This window comes from Symphalangus syndactylus, chromosome 5 (genome assembly GCF_028878055.3).
Source record: "Symphalangus syndactylus isolate Jambi chromosome 5, NHGRI_mSymSyn1-v2.1_pri, whole genome shotgun sequence".
NCBI lineage: Eukaryota > Metazoa > Chordata > Mammalia > Primates > Hylobatidae > Symphalangus > Symphalangus syndactylus.
In genome coordinates, this window is record NC_072427.2 from 154,522,899 (window position 1) to 154,536,697 (window position 13,799).

The 13,799-nt window shown below is 43.5% G+C and overlaps 1 long non-coding RNA gene across 2 annotated transcripts; it reads left to right on the plus strand.

Moving 5' to 3' along the window:
- The first annotated feature begins 35 nt into the window (after positions 1–35).
- LOC129483560 (uncharacterized) lies at positions 36–11,636 on the plus strand. Of its 2 annotated transcripts, none has more exons than XR_008658090.2 (4): positions 36–100; positions 449–607; positions 10,618–10,735; positions 11,524–11,636. It is a non-coding gene; the product is annotated as an uncharacterized lncRNA (long non-coding RNA). The 2 variants fall into 2 exon arrangements; XR_010120936.1 differs by lacking the exon at positions 36–100 and adding an exon at positions 155–303.
- Positions 11,637–13,799: the final 2,163 nt, after the last annotated feature.

The following is a 13,799-nucleotide window of genomic DNA, read 5'->3' on the forward strand; positions in this document are numbered from 1 at the left end:
CGGTGCTCCTTACCGCGCAGAGGTCTCTGGGAAATGTAGTTTTCTTCTGCATGCAGCTCTGCGCGGGGCGATGCAGCTGGGCCGCAACCCGCCCCTCCAGGTACGGGTACTGTGACGTTTGGGGTCAGAACGCACCGCTTTCGGGCACCCCCACTTAAGATTGCTCAACTGCTTTGAGCTCAGGTACTTCGCGTTCATGGTACATATATGTTGTAATTTCCAAGCTTGTCTCAGGAAGATAAAGATTCTAAGAAAAGTTTCTTCTTCCATGACCGGTGACCTAGAACCAGGATAGGACCTGAGGTTGTTTCTACGGTCAGGGGATTATGTATTAAAATTCTACTATTTGTTCTATGGCAGACACTGCTTCCTTTTCCGGAGAAATGTAAGATACTGGGCTTTAATGATCAAAGCAAGTTCAAAATCCATTATGGTCTTATCTTTCCAGAAAGCAAGGTGTAAAGGTGAGGGAAAAAGCACTTTCATCTCAGAATTGCAGCTACTGGTATGGAAAAGCTGGGGCCCTTCGCTGGTGTGAGTCCTAAGGATGTCTAAATGCAACGCGCATCTGCCATAGGCTCGCACTTTCCTTTATTGCGCTTCCCAGGTAACTGTTTTTACAAATGTAAGGTTTGTGGCAACTCTGCATGGAACCAAATCTATCTGCGCCATTTTTCCTACCGCACAGGCTTACTGTGTGTCTCTGCACCACATTTGGTAATTTTCACAATATTTCAAACTTTTTCATAATTATTGTATATGTTATGCTGATCTGTTATCTTTTATATTACTATTATAATTGTTTAAGGGCACCATGAACCATGCCCATATAAGATGGTAAACTTAATTCATAAATGTTGTGGATGTTTTGACTGCTCCACAGACCAGCAGTCTCCCTGCCTTTCTCCCTCTCTTCTTGCCTCCTTATTCCTGTGATACAACAATATTGAAATTAGACCAATTGGCCGAGCGCTGTGGCTCACGCCTGTAATCCCAGCACTTTGGGAGGCCGAGGCGGGCGGATCACAAGGTCAGGAGATCGAGACCATCCTGGCTAACGTGGTGAAACCCCGTCTCTACTAAAAATACAAAAAATTAGCCGGGCGTGGTGGCGGGCGCCTGTAGTCCCAGCTACTCGGGAGGCTGAGGCAGGAGAATGGCGTGAACCCAGGAGGTGGAGCTTGCAGTGAGCTGAGATCGTGCCACTGCACTCCAGCCTGGGCGACAGAGCCAGACTCCGTCTCAAAAAAAAAAAAAAAAAAAAAAAAGAAAGAAATTAGACCAATTAACAACCCTACAGTGGGGGTTCAAGTGAAAGGAAGAGTCACACATCTCTTACTTTAAATAAAAAGCTGAAAATGATTAAGCTCAGTGAAGAAGCTATGTTGAAAGCCGAGAGAGGATGAAAGCCAGTCTTCTTGCACCAAAGTTGGCCAAGTTGTGCACGCAAAGGAAAAGTTTTTGAAGGAAATTAAAAGTGCTACTCCAGTAAACACACAATGATGAGAAAGAGAAACAGACAGCCGGGCGCGGTGGCTCACGCTTGTAATCCCAGCACTTTGGGAGGCCGAGGCGGGCGGATCACGAGGTCAGGAGATCGAGACCACGGTGAAACCCCGTCTCTACTAAAAAAAATACAAAAAATCAGCCGGGCGTGGTGGCGGGCGCCTGTAGTCCCAGCTACTCGGAGAGGCTGAGGCAGGAGAATGGCGTGAACCTGGGAGGCGGGGAGCTTGCAGTGAGCCGAGATCGCGCCACTGCACTCCAGCCTGGGTGACAGAGTGAGACTCCGTCTCAAAAAAAAAAAAAAAAAAAAAAAAGAAAGTGAAACAGACATTGCTGATATGGAGAAAGTTTGAGTGGTCTGGATAGAAGGTCAAGCCAGCCACAACATTCCCTCAAGCCAAAGCCTAATCTGGAGCAAAATCCTAACTCTTCAATAAAATGAAGGCTGAGACAGGTGAGGAAGCTGCAGAAGAAAAGGTGGAAGCTAGCGGAGGCTGATTCATGAGGTTTAAGGAAAGGAGCTATTTCCACTACTTAAAAGTGCAAGGTGAAGCAGCAAGTGCTGATGTAGATGCCACAGCAAGTTATTCAGAAGAGCTAACTAAGGTAATTGATTAAGGTGGCTACACTAAACTACAGACTTTTGATATATATGAACCAGCCTTTTATTGGAAGAAGATGCCAAGTAGTACTTTCGTAGCTAGAGAGAAGTCAATACCTGGCTTCACACCTTCTAAGAACAGACTGACTCTCATGTTAGGAGCTAATGCAACTGGTGACTTTAAGCTGAAGCCAGTGCTCATTTACATCCCTAAAATCCTAGAGCCCTTAAGAATTATGCTAAGGCTGGGCGCGGTGGCTCACGCCTGTAATCCCAGCACTTTGGGAGGCTGAGGTGGGTGGATCACGAGGTGAGGAGTTCAAGACCAGCCTGGCCAAGATGGTGAAACCCCATCTCTACTAAAAATACAAAAAATTAGCCGGGCACGGTGGCAGGCACCTGTAGTCCCAGCTACTCAGGAGGCTGAGTAAGGAGAATCATTTGAACCCGGAGGGTGGAGGTTGCAGTGAGCCGAGGTCATGCCACTGCACTCCAGCCTGGGTAACACAGTGAAACTCCATCTCAAAAAAAAAAGAATTATGCTAGATATAGTCCGCCTGTGCTCTATAAATGGAACAACAAAACCTGGACGAGAGCATGTATGTTTATAGCATGGGTAACTGAGTATTTTAAGTCCATCGTTTTATTTATGTTTTATTTTAAGTCCTACTGCTCAGGAAAAAAAGGATTTCTTTCAAAATATTAACTTCTCACTCACAATGCAACTGGTCACCCAAGAGCTCTGGTGGAGGTATGCAAACGGATAAATGTTGCTTTCCTGCTTGCAAACACAACAGACATTCTGCAGCTCATGGATCAAGGAGTCATTTTGACTTTCAGATCTTATTAAAAAATATATTTCAGGCCGGGCACGGTGGCTCACGTCTGTAATCCCAGCACTTTGGGAGGCTGAGGTGGGTGGATCACGAGGTCAGGAGATCGAGACCAGCCTGGCCAACATGGAGAAACCCCCGTCTCTACTAAAAATACAAAATTAGCCGGCCGTGATGGCGCATGCCTGTAATCCCAGCTACTCGGGAGGCTGAGGCAGGAGAATCACTTGAACCCGGGAGGTGGAGGTTGCAGTGAACTGAGATCGTGCCATTGCACTCCAGCTTGGGCAACAAGAGTGAAACTCCGTCTCAAAAAAAAAAAAAAAAAAGAAATATTTCATAAGGCTATAGCTGCCAGAGATAGTGATTTCTCTGATGGATCTGGGCAAAGTAAATCAAAAACCTTCTGGAAAGGACTCACCACCATTCTAGATGTCCTTAAGATCATTTGTGACTTGGCCTGGTGAGATGGCTCACACCTGTAAACCTAGCACTTTGGAAGTCCAATGTGGGTGGATCACAAGCTCAGGAGTGCATGACAAGCCTGGGTAACATAGAAAACCTTGTCTCTACAAAAAAATACAAAAACTAGCCAGGTGTGGTGGCATGTACCTAGCTACTTGGGAGGCTGAGGTGGGAGGATTGCTTGAGCCCAGGAGACCGAGGTTGCAGTGAGCCGAGATTGTGCCACTGCAGTCCAGCCTGGGTGACAGAGCAAGACCATGTCTCAAAAAAAAAAAAAAAAAAAAGTAAAAATATATTTAATGAAAAAAATTTAAAAAGAACACTAGTGACTTATGGGAGGAGGTCAGAATATCAATAATAACAGGAGTTTGGAAGAAGTTAATTCCAATCCTCTTGGATGTGTTTGAGGGGGTTCAAGACTTCATGGAGAAAATAACTGCAGATGCTGTGGAAGTAGCAAAAAAACTAGAATTAGAAGTGGAGCTGAGGCAGGAGAATCGCTTGAACCCAGGAGGCGGAGGTTGCAGTGAGCCCAGGTCGCGCCACTGCAGTCCAGCCTGGGCAACAGAGCAAGATTCTGTCTCAAAAAAAAAAAAAAAAGTGGAACCTGAAGATGTGACTGAATTGATGCAACCTCATGATGAAACTGTGGATGAAGAGTTGCTTCTTATGAATAAGTAAAGAAACTGGCCGGGCGGGGTGGCTCAAGCCTGTAATCCCAGCACTTTGGGAGGCCGAGGCGGGCAGATCACGAGGTCAGGAGATCGAGACCATTCTGGCTAACACGGTGAAACCCCGTCTCTACTAAAAATACAAAAAATTAGCCGGGCGTGTTGGCGGGTGCCTGTAGTCCCAGCTACTCGGGAGGCTGAGGCAGGAGAATGGCGTGAACCCGGGAGGCGGAGCTTGCAGTGAGCCGAGATGGTGCCACTGCACTCCAGCATGGGCGACAGAGAAAGACTCCGTCTCAAAAAAAAAAAAAAAAAAAGTATTTTAAATTAAGGCAGCCGGGCGCGGTGGCCCACACCTGTAATCCCAGCACTTTGGGAGGCCAAGGCGGGCGGATCATGAGGTCGGGAGATCGAAACCATCCTGGCTAACACGGTGAAACCCTGTCTCTATTAAAAATACAAAAAATTAGCTGGGCACGGTGGTGGGCGCCTGTAGTCCCAGCTACTCGGGAGGCTGAGGCAGGAAAATGGTGTGAACCCAGGAGGTGGAGCTTGCAGTGAGCGGAGATGGTGCCACTGCACTCCAGCCTGGGCGACAGAGCGAGACTCTGTCTCAAAAAAAAAAAAAAAATTAAGGCATGTACTTTTTTTTAAAAGAAATAATGCAAACTAGAAATAATGCACTAGACTACAGTATAGTGTAAACACATAGCTTTTTTTATGCACCAGGAAACCAAAAATTTCGAGCAATTTGCTTTATGGTGATATTCACTTTATTATGGTAGTCTGGAACTGAACCTGCAACATCTCCAAGTTATGCCTGCACTCCCAAACCTGCTTTTTGTGCCCGTGTGATTTCCTCTGTTAATTACATTAAGATCTTCCCAAACATCTTGGCTCAGTATCTTTGTCTATTTCCTTTCTTTTAGCCCCTGCAATTTTTAAAAAATCAAGTCATGATGAGCCTGTCTTCATATATATCTTCCTATTTATTTCCACTATGTGTCTTATTACCTTTCACTTGGAGTATTACCATAGACTTCTAACTGGGTGTTCTTGCCTCCAATCCATTCTATAAAAGGTGATTTTTGTCCAGGCTGGTCTTGAACTCCTGACCTCGTGATCCACCCGCCTCAGCCTCCCAAAGTGGTGGGATTACAGGCATGAGCCCCACCTCTAGTAAAAATACAAAAATTAGCTGTGGTTACATGTGGCACATGCCTGTAATCCCAGCTACTCAGGAGGCTGAGGCAGGAGAATTGCTTGAACTCGGGAAGTGGAGGTTGCAGTGAGCTGAGATCACGCTGTTGCACTCCAGCCTGGGTTACAGTGCGAGACTCTGTCTCCAAAAAAAAAAAAAAAAAAGTGATTTTTTTTTTTTTTAAGCTCAATTCCGGGTCTGTCACACTCCTGCTTATAAACCTTTGATGACTCCCCACAGACTAGAGAATGAAGTTCAGCTAGTAATATGGCATTCGAAGACTGCAACTATCTAACCCCATTTGTCTCTGTTAAAAGAAATTGATGGTCATCTCCTGAACACAGGATGTACTTTCCAGCTTCAGTTCACACTCTTCCTTTTATCTGGATTGGCCCTTTCAATGAATCTTCACTCAAAATTCTTACAAGGGCCAACTCAAATACTACCACTTTTGTAAAATCTTGACTTATCTCCCTAATTGGAAATACCATTGTCCCTTGCTCAGTATCTGCTAGGGATTGGTGCCAGGCAATTCCTGGGTACCAAAAGGCATAGATGCTCAAGTCCCTTACATAAATGGCATACTATTTGCATATGACCTATGCACACCCTCCCATATACTCCAAAACGTCTATAGATTACTTATAATACCTAATACAATGTAAATAGTTGTTTTTCTTCCTTTTCCTTTTTTTTTTTTTTTTCAAGAGGGAGTCTTGCTGTGTCTCTCAGGCTGGAGTGCAGTGGCACAATCTCAGCTCACTGCCATCTCTGCCTCCCAGGTTCAAGTGATTCTCTGGGCTCAGCCTCCCAAGTAGCTGGAATTACAGGCATCCACCACCACACCCGGCTGATTTTTGTATTTTTAGTAGAGATGGGGTTTCACCATGTTGGCCAGGCTGGTCTTGAACTCCTGACTTCAGGTGATCTGCCCGCCTCGGCCTCCCAAAGTGCTGGGATTATAGGCGTGAGCCACCTCGCCTGGCCAGTGTATTGATTTTTTTTAATTTCAAAATGTATTTAAGTTTATTTTCTTTTATTTTTTATTTTTTAGAAACAAGGTCTTGCTGTGTTGCTCAGACTGGACTCAAACCCCTGGGCTCAAGCAATCCTCCTGACTCAACCTCCTGAATAGCTGGGATTACAGATGCATGCCACTGCACTTGATTTACCGTATTGTTTTGTATTATTTATTTATTTATTTTGAGACAGAGTCTCACTCTGTCGCCCAGGCTGGAGTGCAGTAGTGTGATTTCGGCCCACTGCAACCTCTGCCTTCTGGGTTCAAGCGATTCTCTTGCCTTAGCCTCCCAAGTGGCTGGGACTACAGGCACGCACCACCACGCCCAGCCAATTTTTGTATTTTTAGTAGAGATGGGGCTTCGCCATGTTGGCCACTCTGGTGTCGAACTCCTGACCTCAAGCGATCTACCCACCTCGGCCTCCCAGAGTTCTGGGATTACAGGCGTGAGCCACCACACTCGGCCTGTACTGTTTTTTAATCTGTATTATTTTTATTATTTATTATTATTTTTATTGTTTTTTTTTCAAATATTTTCTGTAGTTGGTTGGACTCTCTAAATGAGGAACCCACATATATGGAAGGCTAGCTGTAATCCCTCCTGATTGGATATTCATTTATCAATTTGTCCTTTTATTTTTATAAAGTAGCCTCTATTCGAACGTCACCAATCTGGCTGGGTGCAGTGGCTCATGCCTGTAATTCCAGCACTTTAGGAGGCCAAGGCAATAGGATTGCTTGAGCTTAGAAGTTTGCAACCAACCTGGGAAATACAGCCAGACCCTCTCTCTACAGAAAATAGAAAAATGAAACAAAATTACCCAGGCGTGGTGGCACACACCTGTAGTCCTAGGTACTCAGGAGGCTGAAGTGGGAGGATCACTTGAGCCCAGAAGTTTGAGGTTACAGTGAGCCAAGATGATGCCATTGCACTTCAACCTAGGTGAGACAGAATGAAACCCTGCCTCAGAAAACTAAAAACAAAAAACAAATGTCACCAATCTGTAAGCCCTTTGATGATCACCCAGTCCCCCTTACTTTCTCCACTTTAAAAAGGATCTTATCATCACCTAAAATAGTATATATTTATTAGCTTGTGCTTATTCTTTTGTCTTCCGTTTCCACTAGAATGTGAGCTCTATGAGAGCCGATACTTTGTCTTTTTTTGTTGTTCACCGTCATATATCCAGCATCTGGAAGAGTGCCTGGCACATAGAGATGTGGAATAGATGTTGAATGCATGTATAAGGCTCCTCCCTACAGGTGTGCTGCCTCCCCTCATTAGATTGCTCTTCTTCCATTCTATATTTAAATTAATGCATCATCATTCATTACAATGCCAAAGAGTCATTCTCCAATTCGTCACTCTCTCGCAATCACACAACATCAAATTGATAATTTTTAAAAATCACGCTGGTGGCAAAGGATCAAATAAGAACAATGCTTGAAGGTCATTGGAAGGCCACACTGGAAATTCGTATGAGGGAAAGGGCTAAACAAGAGCAGCATTGACCGTGGTAATACTAAGATGCCATTTGCCATGTTCACTGTTGACATTTGCATGGATGGTACAAAAGCAACAGTGGGTAAAATGCTGGTCCCTTAGCATGAATCATGGGTAACACCAAACCATACTTGAGTCATTGCCTTCATTACATATACTCACTGGGGAAAGCCAGTTTCATTTAAGAATGCCCTTCATAAAGGAATAAAAATTATTAATTGTAATCTCAGTCTAGGCTGAGGCAGGAGAATTGCTTGAACCCAGGAGGCAGAGGTTGCAATGAGCTGAGATCACACCACTGCACTCCAGCCTGGGGGACAGGGTAAGACTCTGTCTCACCTTAAATATGTCTTTTGTCTGTGCGATGAAGTAAGAAGTACACATAATGCACTCAGTTGCATACAAAGGGTTTTCTCAAGGAAATAATACTAGCTCAACTAGCCACTTTTTTCACAGAACACCAGAAGGACTAAAAGACAAACTATGGTTGTTCAGACTTAGATACAGCAGATCTTTTCTTGAAAATGAACAAAGTGAGTCAATCTCTTCAATGAAAACAACTAAAGTTATTTGTTGGCAATAATAAAATTTGAGATTTCAAGTGAAAATTATAATTTTGGAAAACTTGTTTCTGTCATCATGAGTTTGACAACTTCCCAATTGCCTGATAAATTGATGGTGATATTTTTGTAAATTTTTTTGATATTATATAATAATACGTGTCAACATTAGGAAAAGCTGTATAACTCAGTGAACCAGTATTTTCTAAATGACCAATGCATGATGTTACAAAAGCATCACTGGGTAAAAAAGTCCATTCAAGGACAAGATTGGCTGGGCGCAGCGGTTCATGCCTGTAATCCCAGCACATTGGAAGGCCGAGGCAGGTGGATCACTGGAGGCCAGGAATTCGAGACCAGCCTGGCCAAAATGGCAGAACTCTGTCTCTACTAAAAATACAAAAATTAGCTGAGCGTGGTGGTGGGTGCCTGTAATCCCAGCTACTCAGGAGGCTGAGGCAGGAGAATTGCTTGAACCCAGGAGGCAGAGGTTGCAATGAGCTGAGATCACACCACTGCACTCCACCCTGGGGGACAGGGTAAGACTCTGTCTCAAAAAAAAAAAAAAAGGACAAGATTGACTACCATTTTAATGTAACAGAGTACAAAAAGTTAACTGATAAAGTTTTAGATTCCAAATTGTTAGCCTTTGAGAAACTACAGTTATCTGAGAAGGCTATTAAAGTGCTTCTCTCCACCATGCATGGCTCATGCCTGTAATCGCAGCACTTTGGGAGGCCGAGGTGGGAGGATCCCTGAGCCCAGGAGTTTGAGATCAGTCTAGGCAACATAGCAAGACCCCATGCCTACAAAAAAAAATTTTTTTTTGATTAGCTGGGCATAATGATGCACACCTGTGGTCCTAGCTACTTGGGAGGCTGAGGCAGGAGGACTGCCTGAGCCCAAGAGTTGGAGTAAGCTGGGATTGTGCCACTGCACTCCAACTGGGCAACAGAGTGACACCCTGTGTTAAAAAATAAATAAAATGCTCTTCCTTTCCCAACTGCGTATTTGTGTGGTGCTGGTTTTTCTTCAGCCAACCAAAAGAACATATTGTAACAACAGGTTGAATGGAGAAACAGATATGACAATCCAGCTCGATCCTGCTAAGCCAAATGTTAAAAAAAAGTACAAAAAATGTAAACCAATGCCACTCTTCTCACCAAATTTTTTGTTTTGGAAAATATAGTTATTATTTTAAAGATGTATTTAAATATAAAAGTTTTATATTTAAACAAATAAAATATTTTAAACATCTTAGGTTTAATTTCTAATGTAGTAAACATCAATATATATTATGCATATAAACAAGAACTTTGGGGGTTCTCAATAATTTTTTTTTTTGTGAGACAGAGTCTTACTCTGTTGCCCAGGCTGGAGTACGGTGGCACCATCTTGGCTCACTGCAACCTCCACCACCCAGGTTCAAGCGATTCTCCTGCCTCAGCCTCCTAAGTAGCTGGGATTACAGGTGCCCACCACTACACCCAGCTAATTTTTGCATTTTTAGTAGAGATGTGGGTTCTCCATGTTGGCCAGGCTGGTCTCGAACTCCTAACCTCAAGTGATCTGCCCACCTCGGTCTCCCAAAGTGCTGGGATTACAGGTATGAGCCACCGTGCCTGGCCTCAATAGTTTTTAAGAGCGAAGGTGTCCTGAGACCAAAACAGTGTGAGAATCACTGGTGGAAATTATTCTTGAATTAAAATGACATTTCTTTAAGAATTCAGTAATTTTGACTTTTCCCTCTCTGAAACTAACCCTCCCTTAATTAATCTGATTTTGTGAGGTTTTATTGCATTTTTTAAAAATCCAGGGACCACGGTCTAGCCAAAGGATTATCAGATCTAGGTATTCATTTTAGTCTATTTTAACACTCAGGATAATAAATTTCAGATAAATAATACTTTAATATTTTTTTTTCTGAAAAGTTTCTGTCAAGGATTGTTTAAATAATGCAAACGATCCTTTTACACTACAGTTATACTCCATTGTTCTGCCCAGAAACCCAAATACTATTGACTCAGTTTAACATTGTGTGTACAGAATGCCCTCATGGAAGCTGATAAAACACAATTTGGATTTTTACAACAATGATTTTCAAAGGGGTAAGCATGAGAGGTGGGAGTGGGGTTCATGTGCCCTCCCTGAGGGAAGCATCAGAATGTGAGGTGGTTGTAACTAGAGAAGTTTCTTCTGTTCGCACCAGAGATATTAATATTTACTGCCCTTCTATTCACTGTCTTCTCTTACAGACTTCTGCTGTTGTAAGCAACCACTACAGATTTCTCAGAAGTACTGTGGCAAATAAAAATGATTGAGAATCATTATACATTTTCTATTCTACTAGAGAGACAGTTTAAAATAAAATAGGTAAGTATAATCTGAAGAAAATAACAGGAAATAAATAGGACCAATCAAAGCTTTTAAGGATTTGTGCTTATACTGAGGTTCTATCAGGTTCTTACCCTCTATTAATTTGAAACCAAAACCATTACATTTTAATTGAATGTTTAATAAAGTGAATTATCAGTGGCTTGTTTTATTCGGAATTTCATTATTTCTTTTTCTGAATAATATAGTTTTCCAGATTTAAGTGGTAAAAATCAAAGACTTTGTTGTAAATAATTTTTTTTTTTTTTTGAGACAGAGTCTCACTCTTGTCGCCTAGGCTGGAGTGCAGTGGCACGATCTTGGCTCACTACAACTTCCACCTCCTGGGTTCAAGCAATTCTCCTGCCTCAGCCTCCTGGGTAGCTGGGATTACAGGCACCTGCCACCACGCCTGGGCTAATTGTCGTACATTTTTAATAGAGACAGGGTTTCGCCATGTTGGCCAGGCTGGTCTCAAACTCCTGACCTCAGGTCATCTGCCTGCCTTGGCCTCAAAAAGTGCTGGGATTACAGGCGTGAGCCACTGCACCTGGATGTAAATCATTATAATAATTGTATGGAATTATTATGAATCACAGCTTCCTGTGTCTACACCCCTTTGTAATGTGACATTGTCACTCTTCTCATAAAAAATTGGAGTTTATTTTCCCACCTCTTGAATCTGGGGTAGTCTTATGACTTGCTTTGACCAACAGAATATGATGGTGTGATCTTGTACATTTTGGAGTCTAGGCTTTAGGTCTTTGCTTCCACTCTCATCTTCTTAGAATGCTAAGACCACCATGCAATGGAAAAGCTCCATCTACCGTAAGAAGATGAGAAGCCATGTGGAGAACTAAGACTTCCCAGCCAATAGCCAGTACCAACTGCCAGACACGTGAGTGAGGCCATCTTGAACCCTCCAACTCTAGATGTATTCAGGGTTCTCCAGAGAAACAGAACCAATAAGATTGTGTGTGTGTGTGTGTGTGTGTGTGTGTGTGTGTGTGTGTGTGTTTATAAAGATATTTATTTTAAGGACTTGGCTTACTTGATTATAGAGCTTCCAAGTCCAAAATCTGCAGGGTGGGTTGGCAGGCTGGAGACCAGGGAAAAGGTGATGCTACAGTTCAAGTCCGAGAGCCATCTACTGGCAAAATTCCTTCTTGTTCACGGAAGGTCAGTCTTTTGTTCTATTCAGGCCTTCAGTTGATTGGATAAGGCCTACTCACATTATGGAGGGCAACCTGCGTTATTCAAAGTCCCCTGATTTGTTAATCTCATTGCAATGTACCCTAACAGAAACAGTAGAATGTTTGACCATGTATCTGGGCACCATGGTATGGGAGAATCTGCCCCGATATTCATGTAGGCTCTTTTCTGTTTTCCTTAAGCATCGGCCAGCTTGAGAAATAAAGGGACAGAGTACAAAAGAGAGAAATTTTAAAGCTGGGCGTCTGGGGGAGACATCACATGTTGGTAGGTTCCGTGATGCCCCACAAGCCACAAAAACCAGCAAGTTTTTATTACGGATTTTCAAAAGGGGAGGGAGTGTGCGAATAGGTGTGGGTGACAGACATCAAGTACTTAACGGGGTAATAGAATATCACAAGGCAAGTGGAGGCAGGGCGAGATCACAGGACCACAGGACCGAGGCAAAATTAAAATTGCTAATGAAGTTTCAGGCACCATTGTCATTGATAACATCTTATCAGGAGGCAGGGTTTTTGAGACCAACCGTTCTGACCAAAATTTATTAGGTGGGAATTTCCTCTTCCTAATAAGCCTGGGAGCGCTATGGGAGACTGGGGTCTATTTCACCCCTGCAGCCTCGACCATAAAATACGGCCACGCCCGGGGGGCCAGTTCAGAGACCTACCCCCAGGTGCGCATTCTCTTTCTCAGGGATGTTCCTTGCTGAGAAAAAGAATTCAGCGATATTTCTCCCATTTGCTTTTGAAAGAAGAGAAATATGGCTCTATTCCACCCGGCTCCCCAGCAGTCAGAGTTTAAGATTATCTCTCTTGTTTCCTAAACATTGCTGTTATCCTGTTCTTTTTTCAAGGTGCCCAGATTTCATATTGCTCAAACACACATGCTATACAATTTGTGCAGTTAATGCAATTATTACAGGGTCCTGAGGCGATATACATCCTCCTCAGCTGACAGGATTAACAGATTAAAGACAGGCATAGGAAATCACAAGGGTATTGACTGGGGAAGTGATAAGTGTCCATGAAATCTTTGCAATTTATGTTTAGAGATTGCAGTAAATACAGGCATAAGAAATTACAAAAGTATTAATTTGGGGAACTAATAAATGTCCATGAAATCTTCACAATCCACGTTCTTCTGCCATGGCTTCAGTCGGTCCCTCTGTTTGGGATCCCTGACTTCCCGCAACACCATGGCCCAGCCAAATTGACACATAAAGTTAACCATCGTACCAGTCAAGCTGTCAGATGATTCTAATTGCATGAGTGATCCCAGGTGAGGCCATGAAAACCACCAGATTGCTAACCCACAGAATTGCCATTAGTCGTTTTTATTTTCCGCCACTAAGTTTTTTTTTTTTTTTTTTTTTTTTTTTTTTTTTTTGAGACGGAGTCTTGCTCTGTCACCCAGGCTGGAGGGCAGTGGCGCAATCTCGGCTCACTGCAAGCTCCGCCTCCCGGGTTCACGCCATTCTCCTGCCTCAGCCTCTCCGAGTAGCTGGGACTACAGGCGCCCGCCACCACGCCCGGCTAATTTTTTTGTATTTTTAGTAGAGACGGGGTTTCACCGTGGTCTCGATCTCCTGACCTCGTGATCCACCCGCCTCAGCCTCCCAAAGTGCTGGGATTACAGGCGTGAGCCACCGCGCCCGGCTCGCCACTAAGTTTTGAGGTGATTTGTCACACAACAAAGGGCAACTGAAACAGAACTATTTCCAAAAGAGTCTGTGGGTTTAGGCTGGGGGTTATGAGTAAGTGGACACTAACTTTTGTGGATGCTATAATCAAGTGGAGGGATATTGTGTATGTTACATGCTGGTACAGTCTCAAACAAAATGTGGCATGCATAA